Here is a 14,359-nt window from a genome sequence, read left to right on the forward strand (position 1 = left end):
CAAAAAGGTTATAAGAAAGCATTGAAAGACGTTAAAAAGCAAAAAAAAGACGTGTTTAAAAGCGATTCTGAAAGCGATTCTAATTGATGTATATTCTTAATTAAAAATATATATAAAGAGTTTGATAATGTTGTATTGTTTATTAGTATAAAAATGTCTACAGAAAGTAAGTTACGTAAAAGAAATTTGGAAGATCGTTATAGTCCCAACGATAATCCTGCTACTCTTGAAGAGAGTTTAATTAATACAAAAGAAGAAGGAGATTTATTAAAACAAGCTCTTTCAGGAAAATTATCTAAAGAATGGCAAGAAAGATTGAGTGAAAAATGGACTGGTTTTAATACGACAGGAGTTCAAGAAGAAATAATAAAGTCAACTACCCAAATAATATATCCTAACAATAACACAACTCGCGATATAAAACTTCGTTTTGAATGGGAAGCTGTTGATCATATAAAATTAAGTGAAATATGTCTTGCTTTTAAATTGCGAATATTAAAAAATGTAAATGATAATACATCTTTTAATATGGCAGATGGTCATGCTGATGATGCGTTAATGAAAAAGTTTTGCGTGCGAGAAGATTTCATATTTTATTGGATAAAAGGAATTAAATTGTTTACGAATTTAGCGAAAAATCAAGAACATTGCAGCAATAATTTTGTTCCTTCAGAATTTTTGTCTCGTATGAAAGCGATAACTTATAAGAAAAATTACAAAAAAAAATATCGCGAAACGGATTTAGATCAGCAAATGGGTAGTGTTAGTTATGGTAATAAAGATGTTAAAGAATTTTTCGCTAAACATCCAACAGTGACAGAAAGTAAAGGTGTAAATGCTAATATTCGCGCACTTAATGGTGAAGCTCCTGTTTATCAAACAATTTTGTGTGATAGATACAATAAGAAAGCATGCGGTAACGGAATGTATTTTCTTATACCTTTAAAGTTATTGAATGAAATATTTGAAATAGATGAATATATTGGAAGAAAGAAATTTGCATTGGAAATACATCTTGAAAATAAATATGAAAAATTGTTGGAACATATATTTCCTGTTACTGATGCGCAAGTTGCAAGTTTGGCTAATATCGGTTTAAAAATGGAAGATCCGTGTTTATATATGCTAAATCACAAAATAAATCCTACGTTGGTTGTAGAAAAAACGGCTTTGATGATGTCTACTCCAGATAAACCTTATACATTATTTCGTATGCAGCATTTAGAAACAATTGATAATGTTGTTAATAATAGAAACGAGTTTACTATTGACATGGGTAATAATAAAGTTTCCAATTGGTTGGGAAATACTATTATTATTTCTTGTTATCGAAAAGATCAATTGGAACATCAAAATAAAAATTGTATGACATTGCGTGATATTTCGACAGCAGTTATATCGCAAGTAACGTTTTCAAATTGTAGACGAAGTTATGATAGTAATCCGGGTGATGTGATTCAATTCGATATGAGAGATTTTTTAACTCGTTGTCAAGTGTATCGTATGTATGCAAGTTGGCACAATGGCGGACTTTCTTCTACATCGAATATCGATAATTTAGTATCTGCTTATCACGATCAAAACGATACTTTTATTCCAAGCATGCGTGAATATTTTAATCCAGAATACAATTACGATCAACCATTAGTGTTTGATATGACGAGTGATTATAATTCTGTTCAAAATGCTCCTCCTCAAATTATGACAGGAAGTAGTGCTTTTCAAATTACGTTAAAATTTCATGAAAATTTCACCGGACAAGTAACAATTGGCGTGTATGTGCCGACGGAATATATTCAAAATGGAACGGGTTTACACGAAGAAATAACATATTCACCTAATTCGTTAAAAGCCAGTTAAAAGACGATATTTTTTGATTAATTTATTATATAAAACGGAAAAAAAATATAAAAAACAACTATAATAATGTATCGACGACGTCGACGAGTACGTAGAAATAAAAACAGAAAACAACGAGGGAGAGGTGAAAAAATTCAAAAACTTATTCGATTGGGAAAGATTGCTGGTGATCAGTTTTTATCTTCAACATATGGAAAAAAAGCATTAGATTGGGCAGTAGCACGAAGAAGTCAATTAATATAAGAACGATGATTAACAATTCTCGAGATAAATTTACACGAAAAAAACAAATATTAAATCAAAAAAGATATAAAAAACGAAGAAGAAGAAGAAACATGCAAAGAGGAGGATTACCTTTTCTTATTGCACCGATTATAGCGGCCATTGCGGCTAAAGCAGCAGTTGCAGGTAAAGCAGCAGCGGCAGCAGCTATCGCTACAAAAGCGGCTTTAGCGGCTAAAGCAGGAGCGATTGCAATTGGAACAGCAAAAGCGGCAGCAAGTGGAGCGGTAAGCGCTGGTGTTGGTCAAGGTGTAAAAGCAATAATTGAGAATAATAAATAAAAATGTAATTTTAATAAAAAAAAGAATATATCTTACAAAAAAAAGTATTATTCGTTTTCGTTGTATTTTCTTTTTCTCGTTTGTTTAAAAATAGCAGCATATTTCATCGAGTGTGACGTTAGATTATAATGAAATAATGTTCGTTGATCTGTCGAAAACATTCCATTTCTTAATTGATGCTCAAAATCAAAATATCCTCTTTGTTTATCTGTATATTTTTTCAAGTCTTCTTCTTCATCTAACAATCCACTATCGATTAAGTTTCGCAATCGAACCAGCTTATCCTCTATTTTAACAATTTTATCATGCACCCAATTTAAAATCGCATCAGCTTTAATTGTAAGCGAGAACGCCTTTTCAATTTTTTCAACTTTCATATCCGATGTAAGTTTGACATTAATGTTGTTATTTAATAAATGCGTTTCGTCTAACTCTGATATATATTTTTCCAAAAACGAAGTGTAACATAGAAGAGTCATTTTTTTTTTATATTTGTTTCGTTAGATTCACGTTAGATATAGATTAAAATGAAAAAAATCATGTAATTTATATTTTAGTAACAATGTAACAGGTGAATCAATAAATAAAATGTTACCAATAACAATCGATGTTGTTAATAGTAACAACGAATAATATTGATTAGGAACAAATAAAATGCCTGCAAAAGAAAAGTGACGTAATAAATAGGTGAATAAAGAAATCGATGTTGTTAAGGGTAGCAATAAATAATATTGATTAGACACAAATAGAATGTGTACAATATTAAAGCGATGGTATTGGTTGGGAACAAATAATAAAAAAACAGGTGAAATAATAAACGAGATCTATATAAACGATGATAAAGTTTAGTTGATAACATTCGATAAACGATTAATAACATGGATACAAACAAAATGGAAATATACGAAAAAGTACGAAAACGAAAAAGTAACGTTGATGAAAAGAAAAATGACGTATTCGATGATATGAAAAAATCAAATGTTATTAAAGAAATTGGAAACGTTACTCAAGAAACAAACGATAAAGAGACTAAAGTAACAAAGCTATTTGAAAATGTAATGATAAAACGTTGTAAATGTGTTAATATATTTTGTTTTTGCGATATTGATATCGAATATAAGAAAATTTTTTTTTAGATGCAAAATAATAATGTTTGTTTATGTTCCAAGTCGATTATAGAAGATAAAGTTAAAACTGTAGAGCGATATCGTAAATTGATTAAGAATGAGATAAAAGATATTATGCAATGCGAATTATGCGAAGAAGTGTGGTTAAAAAAAGACAATATTGTATATAAATGCGAATGTTGTAAAATAAATATATGTAATAGTGAAAATTGTCAAGAGGAGCATCAGTGGAGAAAGGATTTTGATTGGCGACAATTTGAATTTGATGATATATAATTTTTTTGTAACGTTTTTTAGATAAAAAAAATGAATACGTTATTAAGTGGTGATGAATTGATCAAGAAAATAAAACGATTGAAGAAGAAAATAAAGTCGTTGAAATACGAAAGGTATTTGTTGAATAAAGAAATGACAGATTTGTTATGCGAAAACGAAAATCTTATTGATAAAAACGAACAATATAAAATCACTCTGGCTAAACTGAAAAAAAATGTATTTGTATTAAAAAAAGAAAACAGACTCATGAAGACAATAAAAAAATAATGTAAAAATTTATAACAATGTTAATAATTGTTTATCTTCTTTTGAAACGTCATTTTCTCTTGCTATATCTATTAATCTTTTTTGTAACGAAATCATTTTTTCGTTTTCTTTTAAAGTGTTGATCGAATCGTTTAACCAATAGTACGGTAATTTGTTTAAATCGTTTTCATGTAAAAACGTCGAGTTTTGAATGTTTTGTTCTGTTCTTAACCAATCAAATTGTTTAAGTAAAGCTTTGTTTTCGTTGTGTTGTAAAATATTAACTTCGTTTTGAAAAACGCGAACAGGGTTGAAGTCAGAAGACGATGACGGTGAATCGAGTAAGTACATTTCTTCTTCTTTATCTTCTATATCGTGTAAAAAAGCACGTTTAGCTATTACGTCGCAGTAATTTAAAAAAACATTTCTAATAAAGTTTTTAAATTGAAAAATTAAACGTTGATCAAAAACGGTGTTTTCTTGAAAGTGTGAAGCCAATATTTGTTTGAAATAAGACAGGTCAATATTTTGTTTGATTTTTTCAAAATGTTGAAAGAAAAGCGAAGCAAAATAAGCACACCAACCGCCACATAAAACAGTGTTGTATTTTTGATAAATCAATCGATTGTACGAAATGGTAAGATTTTGTATGTTGTTTTCCAACGAATAGCATTTGATAAATTGTGAAAAATAATAAAATTGCGTGTTTGCTTTTAAATCTTTTTTAGAATCTCGCAAAGTCGTGTCGATTTCGTTGTAATTAACAGATAAACTATCGATGTAGGAGTTTGTATTTATCAAACTCGCATTTTCAAAAAGCGCGTTGCAAGTTAAAAAAGACAAAGGAATTTGATGATCGAAACTTTGTTTACCGAAGCTATCGAAACAAAACAGATGATCTTTATCTATTCTCATTAACATTCGCCAATGTTCACCTTTTTTATATGACGGATCGCTGTTATATATAATAAAGCAACCTTTTCTGTTAAATTTTTTACTCAAATACGAATAATCGAATGCATTTTGTATTTCATCCAACGAATATACACCCAAATAATAATCGTTAAATAACGGTTCCGAAGTAAAATAATCGTGTAACGCTTTGTTTGTCACCATATTGTTATATAATCTATTTATCTTTTTTTCTAGTATAAATAATATATTTACATATAAAAATGATGCGCACCATTTATGAGAATGCGACAGAACAAATGAATAAAGGTAAGCGTTTATTTTTTTTATTTTGACACTATAATAATTCATATTCAACCTTTTTTAAAATAGTATATAATGGAAGAAAATAATATGAAAAAAAATATTAAAAAATGGCTATTATAAAGTATAAACCGAGGCGAATTATGATGGCGGATGATGACGATGATGATGATGTTGATTTTAAAATAGTTTCTTCGGTACCGGTTAATAATTCTTTGCCGGTAAAAAAACATAAAAAAAAATGGAGTAGAAAAAAATTTGGAAAAAGAAAAATTGAATGTAAAAAATTGAAATTTTGCAAACGAAAAACAAATTCGAGATATACCAACAATGCGATGAATAATAAATTAAGTAGGGTTGGAAAAAGAATTGTAAAGTGGGTTTTGACTAAACGAAAATAATACATTTTTTTTTTTAAAAGTAGAACTGCGAAGAAGATGGTGGTTGATGGACATAGAAAGTATTCAAATAACAAAAAATCACATATGCACAAGAGAAGTATCATTAACAAGAATGTGCGATCCTTTTGGATACATGTTGAATATTCACGCTATTCCGTGTCTAGATTACGATCATCTCGCATCTAAATATCGAAACGCGTTTGAATATTGTTGCAAATTTGTTCACAAATTACCATATTATCCAAAAGAAAGTTTGTTAATCGAAAACAAATCGTTATTCGCATCAACCAAAGTAATGTCGTGTAAAGACGTGAATGATTTTTTAATGAAACATATCGGTAAAAACGATGTAGTATTGTATAAAGGTGGAATACACGAGAAACGGTTTTGCGAAAAAAACAATATATTATCTTATAACATTGAATTGTTAGGCGTGCCTAAATTTGAACATATATCATCACCATTTAAATATGGACAATGTGGTGGACATATTGACGATGGCGAAATAATCCATTGTCCATCTGTTGAAATAATGACTTTTAATTATTATTTAACTCAATATTGTATGGAAGATTTATTTAAATTACGAAATATATTGCAATAATATTTATGATTTTTTTTATGATGAGTTTTAGAAAACAACGAAGAGGAACCAATGGAAATCGATGAACCGTTGGAAATCGAACAAAAAAATATATCAAAAAATATAAAACAAGAAGAAAATCAAGAAGAACCAATGGAAATTGATTGATAATTAAAACAATGTATTTCATTTATTAACAATATATATTTTTTATTACATTTTAGATTTGATTTTTTTATAAATATATCGTCCTAATAAGGCTCCGCCAAGCAACGGTAAAGCAACAGGTAGTCCGCCGCGTTGTTTTCTTTTTTTGTATTTTTTCATTTCGTTATTGATAGCGCGATGAACGATTTTTCGAATTTTCTTTTGTTTTTTTTTTAAACCAGATCCTCGATATTCTTTCATGTATTTTCTTTCGTTGTTACCTCCTCGATAAGTGCGAAACGTAGTATAAGTAGACATTTTTTTTTGTTCTAAAGTTCTATGCGATTAAGATAATTCTTTTTATAATCTTCATAGCTGTCAAAATAACGGTCTTCATCGTTTAATGTAATGGGGTATAAATCTTCTCTGCGAACGAGGTATTTTCTTTTATCAATCGTGTGTTCGATAAAATAGCGATGAGTAGGAGCGTAAAAATTATCCAATTGATTTTTGTCTGTCGCTACTTTGGTTATTTTGTAAACATCGTTTCTGTTCCAATACGATTCGGTTCTCGTAGAAGGTTTGCTAAACGTGTCTCGATCGAGAGCTTTTGTTTGTCTTCGATAACATAACGTTCCCACGGATAACGGTTTTAAAATCGGTTTCTTTTCTTTTTCTATTCTAGTCGTATTGTTGTATTTCCATTGGGCTTTTCTCTTTTTTTGCGCCGATACGCGATCTTTCATTCGCATTATTTTACTTTCGTCGGTGTTTGCATCTAATTGAACAGGCGAGAAACCGCTATACGAACAAGGAGTAGAATTGATGACGTCTTGCAATTCTTCAATATACGCGTCCCAATTTTTTTTTACGCTAAGCTGTTCGCTCATTTTTAATCGTCTTACTAAAGTCTTTAAAGTATAAATAGCTCTTTCCGCACGGTACGCACGACCCGTCCTGCTTGAAAAATGAACGACGTCGTTTTTTTTGCACCAATTTTTAAATTGAGAATTGAAAAATTCTCCTCCTTTATCCGTTTGCAAATGAACGCGTTTGCCAAACACTCTTTCTATTCCTTCAAACATGTTTTCAAAAGCTTTTGTAACTGTAGAAGGTTTTTTGTTTAGACAGCTTCGCAAATATATCTTTCTCGAAACGCCATCGATCATTACCAAACAATATTTAGGTCTAAATATTCTCCTGTCGACGTTAAACGTTCTCATATCTGCCAAATCGGCATGAAAATACGTTCTAGGTTCGTTATACCTGTTCATGTCTGTTTCGTACGAATACGGTTCTCTCGGAGCTTCGCTTTTATCAAAATCGGTTTTGGTTTTTATTTTTTTCGTTGTCGACCAAGCCTTTAACAATTCTTTGAGCGAAACAAATTCGTTTTGCGTTTTTAATACATCGTTCAACAAAACAATCAATTTTTCGTCTGTTTCGTTTTTAATTTGTTTCACATCGCTCAAGTAACGATAAATTTTATCTCGTCGGGTTAAAATAAACAGTTTGCTTTTAATGTTTGTTTTCCATCGTTCCACGAGGTCTTGCACGTTAGTCAGTGTTGTCATGATCGTGCGATCGAGTGTTGTATGATATTGGTTGAATTAGCAATTTCACCTTTTCGATCGATAATTCTTCAAAAATATATTTTATATAATTTCTTTCGTTGTCGATCGAATCGTTTCCGAACAATTTAAAAAAAGCCGACAAATAAATAGGCAAATTTTTTGTTTTGGAAGTCAAAACAGAACCCATTACCAAAAACATGATGAAACGAGCAAACACGTCAAATATTCCGTGTGTTGTTTCGCATAAATAAGCGTTAAAATTGAGCAAAAACCTATCAACGAGATCCTCCTTCGTCACGTTCGCATGATACGTTTGAAACACCCCGACCACATCATCGTCGGTTCTAAACGGTAACTCTTTTTTAAATACAAAACTCTGATAAATCAACGGTAAAAATTCGTCCCATTCGTTTTCCTTTGCAAAACCCGAAAAATCCTCGATAGCCTTTAACAGCGGTGCGGTTTCTTTTATAACGTATTCGTGTTGCTTTTTTAGGAATTCGCTCATTGCCGTTGTTAACTCTTTCGATTGATAATCAAATTTGGCGTAACGACATAATAACGTTTTTTCCCATTTTATCAAATTCGTTTTTACGTTGTCAAAAAAGCGTTTGGCTATTGTTCCCGTTAGAGTAGGAGATTCGCCGAGCCACGATTTTTCGAGCAAACCGCTCATGATAGGATAATAAGGATCGTCTTGTAAATCTCTTTGCACTGTGACGTGTTCCAGTTCGACGTTGGTTTTTTTAAAGTTAACGTTGTCGGCTTTTATTTCCATCTTCCATATTTTCGAAAAGGGAAACGAATCGTCGACAAGCGATATTCCTCCCGTTACCGAACGAATCACGTTTTGATAGAACGAAATTTTATCTCTGTCTTCGAGTTTAATTTCGTTCGGTTTGTTTTTGTTTGTAAGATGATAGTATAGCTTTTTTAAATTTTCGTTTGTCTTTCGCACGCTGTTGCCGTATACGATGAAAATATTTAAATCGTTTAATTGAGGTAGAGTTATTTCTTTGCGATGTCGCACTTCCATGGTGAAGCTGTATAAATCGTCCCATCCTATAGTGACCGGAGTTTGACACATTCGTTTTAAAAACACACGTTCGTATTCGTGTTCGTAAGACGACGAGTCGGGAAACGTCAAACGACCTTTAAATTGGCAAAAACGTAACAAATATTCGTCTTTGTGCATTTGTTCGACGTATTTTGTTTTTTCTTCTTTTTCTTCTTCTTCTACACGCATTTTTTTTTGCGCAGAAGGTGAATAATTCGACACGGTCTCGCTTATACCGCTCAAGCTCGAACTCGTTAAACGATAATTCGTACCTCTTTGCGAACGAAGCAAACGAGACAATTCCATTTGTCTCACACGATCCGAAAACGCGTTGGTGTAATTGCGTTTTACAAGTTGACCAAACAAACTGCCGTTTCTTCCCGTTTGTTCCCACGTTTCCCATAAAGCGTTATCGGTTACGGCTACGGTTTCGTTTTGCATGACGTTTTGCAATTTCATGTCTGACAGCGCCATGCGATTGTATTCTTGTTCGTTTCTCATGCGATAAGTAAAAGGATCTTGGTTTAAATTTTGAAACAAAAGTTTTGAAGGTAAATTTTCAAACGCGATTTGATTTTCCTCTCGTTTTCTATCTCGATCTTCGTCGTTATTTTCCACTTCATCTTTATCGTTATCGTTAGCATCCGCATCTTTCACAAAAAGACGCTGTCTTTGCCAGACGTTTTCTCTCATGTTTTTTAACAAATCAAAAACGGAATTTAAGTTCATTTTTTTTTTTTATTTCATATAATCGATATCAAATTTTAATCTTAACAAATCTATAATGCAAGTTTTTTTTTTCTTCGTAAGACACGACATGTACTTGGTTGCGTGAACGTTTATTTGTTGCAAGTATTTATGGAAATTGTTCGAATTGAAATACTCTTTTAACGCCGTTATGTTTTCGCAAACAAACGCTTTTATCGATTCGTTTTTGTCCTTTTGTTTCCTTCCAGAAAACGCGTATTCGTCGGGATACGGATACAAATGTATTTTTATAAATTCTTTTATCGACGATGCGACGTTTTCTTTAAAACATTTAGCAAACATTTGTTTTTCTTCTTCGCTCATCAATTCGCATTTGCCAAACTGAACAGGATTGTAATGTTTTATCATGTGCAACAACAAAATTTCAATTTCGTTTCGATCGAAATCTTTACGTTGTTTCATGTTCGGTATATGATACATGGCTCTCAATTTGAGTTTGATTCTCGTGTTTTGTCTTTTTAATTTTTTTTTGTCGATTTGTTCGATCGAACGCCGTTGTTGTTGTTCTTCCTCTTTTAACGATAAATAAGCGTTTAATTCTTCAAACCATAATTCGTCGTACGTTTGTTCGAAAATGTTTGTTTTTTCTTTTTCTTGCACAATTTCCGTCAACCAATTATCGTTATCGTAATCTTGTTTCAAACTATTGCTCATCATCGTCGTCATCGTCATCTTCGTTTCGTTTTATTCGTTTGAGCAAAGCGTTTGCTCGTTTGATTAACGATCTTCTTTTTCTTTCTTTTCTTTCTTGTCGTTGCTGCTGTCGTTTTTGAAAAAGAATCGTTTCGTCCTCGTTGCACGCTTTTATAGGTTTTTTTTCATCGTCAATCGGGGGGTTAGATCTTTTTAATTCCGGGGGTTCGTTATAACACGATTTTAAATAAAAATGTTGATTGCGATCTTTAACTTTGACGTACGGAAAAGCTTGAAACGATACTAGTTTTTTAGCGACGCTCATGCTCGAATAATCGAAATCGCATTCGCCTTTAGCGTCTACAGGCACAAACACTTCTTGTCGTGCGGGATTGTCTAACGAACTTCTCAATCGAGCCGCGCTGCTATTTTTTCGAAAAAAAGCCAAATGTTTTCCCTCTTTTGTTTTATCGTCTAACAAATCGACTATGGGATGTTTCAATCTGCTTCCGCCAGACGGAAACTCGTTACGAAACATGGCGTGAATAGCAGAACACGCGTTAAACGCGATGACCAATTTGTAATGAACTTGTAAATTTTGCCAATGAATCGAATGATTGGGAACGCTATGAAATACGGTCATGGTGCCTAAACCGTGATGCGAACCGCTAGAGCATAGCGTTAAATATTGTTCGCTTTTTACACACAAAGGGCTTATATCGTCAAAAAGAATCAACGTTTTGATGTGTCTTTTTTTGTTGTTTTGCACGCCGAACGCTTCCAAGCTCAAAGAAGAAATGCGCAGTATTTCTTGATCCAATCGTTCCACGCTGTCTATGATGGTCAAATATACGGCTCGAATGCGATTGTAATCGGAACTCACAATGGAACGCCAAGCTTCGAGTTGCGAGGGCGAAGTTTGTCTGCTTTGCAAAACAAAAAGCAATTCCGCGTGAGGATATTTACCGGATTTGATCAGGTTCAAAGCCAAAGTCGTTTTTCCGCAATTGGTAGGACCCAACAAAATGGCGTTTTCAGGATAAACGTCTAAACGAGGTTCGAATATGAGATGTTTTGCCTTTTGTTTCTTTTCTAACGATCCGCCATCGCTTCGTTCGGTATAACACGGTTCAAAACCTTTCTCTTTTAACAAACGAAACAAAAAATCTTTTTTTTTTTTATCGTTTTCTTCTTCTTCTTCTTCATCATCTTCTTCTTCTTCTTGTTGTTGTTGTTGTTGTTGTTGTCGATCATCTTCTTCGTTTTCGTCTTCTTGTTGACGTTGCTGTTGTTGTTGTTGTTGATCGTCTTTTTCGTTTAGTTGATTTTCAAAATATTTTTCTCTTTCTTTTATTCTGCGAATCATTTCATGAGTCATTTCGTTCATCATTTTTTTTTTTTTTTTTAAATAATATACATTACACACGTCGTCATATAAAAAATAAAAAAAATTTAATAACAATGTTTCTCTTTATATTCTTTTTTTTTTTTTACAAACGTTTGTTTCTTTTAAAATGGGGAAGGGTGTGTTGTTCGATCATCGCGCGTCTATTTCAATAAACTAACCATTCGTTTACGATCTTTTCTTCGCACTCTTTCAACGTTGCAATGTGGTCGTCGCTACACATTTTTTGCAAATCGCCTTTGCAACTCTTGTTCAAATCTCGAACGGGTTTTAAACGATAATGATCGCGTATTTCTCCCATCACGCCGTCGTTAAAAATGTAAAGTTTGCTGTTGATGTTTTTAGCAAAGTCGAGCGTGTTTTCTATAATGCGAATTCCGTTTACGCTGCTTTGCATGCGATTTTGCAACACTCTTTTTGTTTTTTCCGCACCGTCGTCATCGTCGTCGATTTTACAAACGTAATCTTTGAAACAAAGCGCCGTTTTGTTCATGCCTTTGGCCGTAATTTTTTCGTTTTTGTCGCGAGTTTTAAAATTGATTTTTTTTAAAGAATAACACTTGGGAGCTAAAGCTACAGCTTCTTGTATGTACCACGGCGAAGGCACTTCTTCTTGAAAATAATCGGCTTCTTTGGCATGACTGTCGTCGTAACGATAATCGTTCTTGTCCAAATTGCTGTAGTCTAACCATCGTCTAGTATCGGGATTTTCGTAAAGACGTCTGTCTATATAATCTCTAAATCGTTCTGCATCGTTATCGTACGAATAATGGTTAACAGCCACACCGTACGAATCCGTATCGGCCAACAACAATTGAACGTCGCATTCGGGCAACGCTTGTTGAAAACTCCAACGAAAACGATTGATTTGATTTTTGGCCAACGACAAAACGGTAGCGGCTGTCAATCTCAAAGACTTCATTTTTTGTTTTCTCTTTTCGCGAACGACCAAAAAAACGCATTCGTTCAAATTGTCGTCTTCTTCTCCAAACACCCATTCCAACACGTGTTTTTCTTCTTCACCGTCACCGCTGCCGCTGCGACGATAAGGCGGAGCCAAACAAACGATCGATTTGCTGTCGCGAACGAGGCATTCTCTCAAATATTCTTTGTAATAATCGTCGTAAGTATAATCGGGAGTAACGTACGTTCCGTCTAAACGCACGCGATGAGCAAAAGTGTCCAACTTGTATTTTTCGACAGGCTCGCGAATCAAATTGCCGCTGTCGTCTGCGAACAAATACAAAAATCGCGGGTCGATCATTTCCGTCGCTTCTTCCGTTGCAAATCCTTCGCTATCGTCGCACAGCATTTCGATCACTCTTCGCGTGCGAGCTATCGTTCGTTGCAACGTTTTTTCTTGATGGTTCACGTGCATGCTAGTGTTGTGTTTAGCGGCGTCTTGACAAAGCCAACCGTAATGTCCGTTGGTGCAAAGCTTGCAATTTTCGGCCGTAATCTTGTCTCCTCGCAAAATAGCTTCTTGTCTGCGAGCGATGTTGTTTTTCACCATGTCTCTCGCCAACGGAAAAGTCCAACACGGCACCACGTAATAAATTTTGTTCAATCGACAACCCCAACGTTCTATCAAGTCCAACAAGCACGGAAAATATTCCACCGTGTCGTGCGCCGACAAACGAAAAACCAACTTGGGCGTTTTGTTCAAAGGCAACGTGTACGTTCCGTTTCTCAACTTTTTTCTCGTTCTTTCGATTTCGTAAGGACTCAGTTCTTCGGGAACGGTTTCGCGTTTTTCGATCATGGGCGAATAACCTCCCATCGCGTCTTGGTATTCTTCTTTCATCTCCACGTTGGCGTACACCAAACACGTTTTGCCGAATCCGTTTTGAGAAAAATCGCCGTATTTCGCTTTTATTTGTTCCAACGTCCCGCACGAATAATCCATTTCGCCCGCTTGAAATATCAAAGGTTGCAACTGCGCTCGAGCGTATTGTCCGTTTTCGTCGTACATTTTTATGCATTGTTGATACGAAGGCAGTTTGGCGATCGGATAATCGTCCGTGTCGGCCGCGTATTTGCATATTCCGTTGGTCGCCATTCCGCCTTTGAGCATTTTTTCGATCGTTTCGTGATGTTCGAGCGATTGAGGAAAACGAATGGATATTCCGGAGTTGACAGAATTGAACAGGCTGGCAAATTTAAAAACGGAAACCACCTTCATCATGTGATAACCCGTGTTTTCGAACATCTTGTTGTCAAAATCGATCAACACGGCTCCCAAACTCGTAGTGTCCATCGCGGCGTACAATTTCAACAGAGGTCTCAACGTTTTCAACTTTAACAGCTCCCACATTCGTTTCGCGTTGGCGTAAGCGGGTTCTATTCTTTTCATTTCGTCTTCTTTCGTTTTGCTTTTGCTCAAATGGTTTTCTGCAAACGTTTCTATCGACGGACAGCGTTCGTATTCGAAATCCAAACGTTCGTCGTTAATGTGTTGATAGGGAAACACCGTTTTTTTGTTCAACAACGAGCGCAGTTCTTTC

General features: G+C 34.0%; 1 protein-coding gene across 7 annotated transcripts in view; it reads left to right on the forward strand.

Moving 5' to 3' along the window:
- The window catches only part of LOC149889916 (protein white-like), a 66,137-nt gene that overhangs the window by 30,992 nt on the left and 20,786 nt on the right, over nt 1–14,359 (forward strand). The window lies entirely within an intron of this gene.

The sequence above is a fragment of the Hydra viridissima genome, unplaced genomic scaffold (genome assembly GCF_058129835.1).
Source record: "Hydra viridissima isolate aposymbiotic clone 2 unplaced genomic scaffold, HvirCarnegie_v1 scaffold_4, whole genome shotgun sequence".
NCBI lineage: Eukaryota > Metazoa > Cnidaria > Hydrozoa > Anthoathecata > Hydridae > Hydra > Hydra viridissima.